This window comes from Carlito syrichta, unplaced genomic scaffold (assembly GCF_000164805.1).
Source record: "Carlito syrichta isolate Samal-C Ts95f unplaced genomic scaffold, Tarsius_syrichta-2.0.1 Scaffold287575, whole genome shotgun sequence".
NCBI classification, from domain to species: Eukaryota; Metazoa; Chordata; class Mammalia; order Primates; family Tarsiidae; genus Carlito; species Carlito syrichta.
This window is the reverse complement of record NW_007231671.1, coordinates 91,733-96,560: the sequence shown is the minus strand read 5'-3', so window position 1 is coordinate 96,560 and position 4,828 is coordinate 91,733.

Here is a 4,828-nt window from a genome sequence, read left to right as displayed (position 1 = left end):
GCTGTTGTGATGAGAAAGTCGAGAGATTCTTGATGCAGGTTAAGGGTCCAGGAGAAAGGCAGCCAGCAGTCGGTGGCAACAAGAGAGCCTTGTCTCTTCAGAAAACTGAACGTTGTTTATGAGGGGGAAAAAATCAAAAGCATTGTAGAAATGGCTCTAATTTCCCATAACACAAATGTTATAAAACCAAGAATAGCTGAATGAGATGGCAGCTGACAAAGTAGACAAGTCTAGATTGAGGAAGTCTAGGCATGGTCAACAGTTAATTAAATTCAGCACACAGTTTTGATCATCTTTGTGCTTTGACTTTCTGACATTTGCATTCCCCACACTCTTGTCAGGGGATTTCTGCTTGGCTGTAAATTCTGAGTGATAATCATCTTCCATTTAGCTGAGGGCAGCAGTACAGGAGTCGTTCGATCATCTTAGCTGAGATGGTGAAGGAAGCATCAGGAGGACCGCTCATCTTCCCAGTGTCATTGTGCTAACATTCTTCCTAAGCCGTTATTAGTGGGATAATGACCTGTGGCTGTTCATTCAAGAAATTGACCTTTCCGTAGGAGTGTGGGTGGAGAAAGGCTGGGGAGCAGGGGGAAGGTGAAGAGAGTGAGAAGTGAGGTGGGAAGAGGTGGCTTTTCCTGTGCATCCTTGACCTCCATGTGTTTCCTTCTGGGAGTTCCATGAAGACATGTGATTACCTGTTTTGATAGTTTCACAAAACAGCATCTGTTCTAAAGGTGAGACAATCTTTGTATGGCTTTAAATATAGGAGCGCATATGCAAAAGCATGATTATGTATATTGTATTCATGTCCAAGTTAAAAGGGAAGGACATTTTGTAAATCAAGAAGAATATTTTTTATATATGACCTTCATATTCCTAAAATAATTGAATTATCATATACATAGTTCATTGCTTCTTTGAGGTAGTTATGAGAATGATTCACCTAACAACCAAATGAGCCCGAATTATCATGATTAATTTGGATATAATATGAGCTAAAAAGAATCTCCAAAATAAAAGTGAATTTCTGGGAAAGCGCAAAGGAAATACTTATCATCACCTCTATAATTTTTCTCATTCTTGATCCAGTAGAAGTTGCTCTTTGATTTGAGGATGTAATGGCATGGCTGTAGCTTCCCCCATGTTTAGCCAAAAATAGGTATTTCAAACCAGTCCAGGTTGATAGGCTGGACATGAACATTTCAATCCCCACCCTGAGTGGTTGTAGGAGGAGAAGTTGCCAGAATTTCCATCAGGAGAGGTAGAGGACTTGTCAACAGCCCCTATATACTCTTATACACAGACTTCCCATGAGTGTGTTTGCATACATTGCCACTCAGCAATGTCAAAACTGTAGTGACTTAAAATCTCTTCCTTCCCCCAAACAAAAACAAAGAAAACAAACATGACCACTTTGACACTTTGCAAATTATTTCCTTTGCAAATTTACATGTATTTAAGTTCATCTTATTTTATATCATTTTCCAGTGTTTATGCTTCTAATACACTCAACAAATAATTATTGAGGACTACTGTAGCTAGCCATACTTCTGTTCCAGGGAAATTGCGGTGAGAAAATAAAGCAAATGCCTGTCAATTAAGCTTCTCATGATGGAAGAGGCAGACAATATCAAATCAACAAACAAATGTATAAAAATGTAAGTCATTAAAAAAATAGCCGGGCGTGGTAGCGTGCACCTATAATTCCAGCTACTTGGAAGGCTGAGGCGGAAGGATCGCTGTAGCCCAGCAAGTCGACGCTGGGGTGGCCGTGAGCATGCATGCCACTGCACTTCAGCCTGGGTGAAGGAGTGAGACTCCAACTCAAAAAAAGTAAAAAAATAAATGTAAGTGGATGCAAGTGATAAACAAATTTATAGTAAAACAAAAGATGGTGTGGGGTGGAGGAACCATAATTTATTTAAGATGGTTGACAAGGTCTCTCTGAAAAGACCATTTGAGTAAACATCTGAAGACATGAGCCATGTGGACGCTCAAGGGAGTAGCCCTGGATGAGGCCAGTGAGCAGGACTGGGCATGACATGAGAGGGAGAGTAGACAGTAGACATGGTGAAGACAGGCAAGCAAGTCCGTGACTCCTGCTAGAGAAAGATGACAAGCCCTTGGAGGGGTTTAAACAGAGACCTGGCACCATTTGTTCCATCCTACTAGATCCCATCAACAGCTAGGAGATCACTCCATGCATCCAGCTGAGAGTGGGGGACCACCAGGGAAGCCACAGAGGTGAGGAGAAATGTTCAGATCTTTAATATGCTTAATGTCTCAATTTCTTCTTGTTTCAACCTTTGGAGGTTGTGTGATATCAGAAAGTCCTCCATTTCATTTAGGTTTTCAAGTTTGTTTCCACACAGGTGTGCATAGTAATCTCTGATTGTTTTTGTATTTCTTCAGGGTCTATAGTGATTGGATCTATTGCACTTCTATTGTGCTTATTTGGGCTTTTTCTCCCCTTTTCTTGGTCAATCTGGCGAGGGGGCCATCAATCTTGTCTATCCTTTCAAAGAACCAGCTTTTTGCTTCTTTGATTTTTTTCTATAATATTTTTGTCTTCTATGTCCAGTATTTGGGCTTTTACTTTGGTGATCTGGATTAGGGCTGGCCATCATCAGTAACTTAAAGAACAACAGTTGTTGGAGAGGATGTGGGAAAAGGGAACACTTCTACACTGTTGATGAGAGTGTAAACTAGTACAACCTCTGTGGAAAACAGTGTGGCAGTTCCTACAAGAGCTAAAAATCAACCTTCCATACGACCTTGCAATCTTCTTCTGGGAATATTCCCAGGGTAACTCAAATCACTCTATGAAAAAGATACCTGCACATGTATGCTTATTGCAACACTATTCACAATAGCAAAACATGGAACCAATTGAGCTGTCCACACAAAGTGGACTCGATTTTTTAAGTGTGGTGCATACACATTATGGAATATTACACAGCCATAGAAAAGGACAAAATCATGAACTTCACAGCAACTTGGATGGATTTAGATTTATAATACTCAGTGATCTATCACAGAAACAAAGAACTGAGTACCACATGTTCTCACTTATAAGCGGACTCTAAACAATTATAATACTGTAAGAAAGGGATTGTCAGTAGTGGGAAACTGCCGGCTTGGGGGGGGCACATTTCATCAATAAGGATATCTGATCACAAACTAGGTAATGTGGGGACCAAAGTGAAGCCCAGACTTTGCCTGTACAATGACCATCTGTATACCTAACCCTGAATTGTACCCATCTTTAAAATAAAAACTTTAAAGAAAAGAATATGCTTTGAAGGAAGCACTCAAGGGACTTGCTGGTGGATTAGAGCTGGGGATGAAACTAAGAGTCATCTAGGGAAAACTGTGGCCTGAGTAACCTACGAAGACAGAAAAGATTGTGGGAGACACCATCTTTGGTGAGCCCTCCTTGGATATATACATGGAGATGGTGAGAAGGCAGTTCTCAGGCTGGAGGCCAGCGAGGGGCCTGGTTGATGGTGTGCATTTAGGAATCACCACCTTGGAGAATAGATCAAACACATGAGATAAAGTGAAATCACGAGGCTGCAGGTGCAGACTGAGAAGAGAAGGCATTGGAGGCTTGGACACACCACTACCTAGGGTGGCAGACGCTGAGATGCCGTCAAAGGAGCATGGGGAGAGCCGTCAGGGAGGAGGGGTTGACACCAGAGATGACATCCCAGAAGACGATGGAATAGGGTGCTAAAACCAGCAAGGAATTACTTTTAGCAAATGCTACTCAGAGTGAAATAAGGACTCAGAATCGACCACAGAATTGATTAACATAGCCCTTAAGTGAAAAGTCTGTGAGTGTATCTATTTCCTGTGTATATGAAAAAGATAAAAACAACTACCATAAGGAAAAACCACAGCAACTCCCTTGAGTTATTCCTTCAAAATATATTTTCAAGAATCTGAACATTTCACATCACCTCTGTAACTTCCACGGCAGGGGGGAGGTAGTGGCACACCTGCACCTGGCACATATCGTGACTTCCTAGTTACAAACTGTCATGGGAAAACAAAGAAAAAGACCCTCCTAGTGGAGCTAACTTGATGCCACAATCCAGCCAGCGCTGCACTCCAGGTCCACACAGCAAAGATATCTCACTCCTCAAGGTCGTTCTCCCACGACACTGGCAATTCTTCTTGCTGTGATGAGACACACAGCATTTCACCAAGGCCATTGGCTTGCTTCCCACAAACCTCTCAGCAGCCTTCAAGCAGCAAAGGTTTCCCCTCTACAAGGCTGCTTCGCTGTGCTACCCATAACTGCCCTGTTGTCTGCTGAAACGCTGAGACACAGTCCCAGGAAAACAAGTCAGTGTGTTCTTACCCCAAAGAGGGGACATCATAGACTGCAATATCAAGCTGCACCAAGCACACAAAGCAAATAAACACAGCAAGCACACACAGGGCTCCGTCTGAGAATGCTGCCATGAATTGTCCATATTTTGAATATGTTAATTGTGTGTTTTCAAACCTGTGGACATAAGACTTAGAAAAGAAGAGAGAAGGGAGAGCAAGATGTGGCAGAATTGCCGTCCTCACTCTGGTTTGGGGAGTGGCTTTCTCCTGTGGTGGCCCCAGGTCATGTGACCAGAATCATCAGCAGAGTCTCTGCTTTACCACTTCAGGGAATGCCTGTAAAGAATGCAATCTGAGCCGGGCTCGGTGGCTCAGTCTGTAATCCAGGCTCTTTGGGAGGCCGAGGTGAGTGAATTGCCTGAGCCCGCGGGCTCAAGACCCGCCTGGGCAACTTGGCGAGACTTCATCTCAACAAAAAATCAAAAAA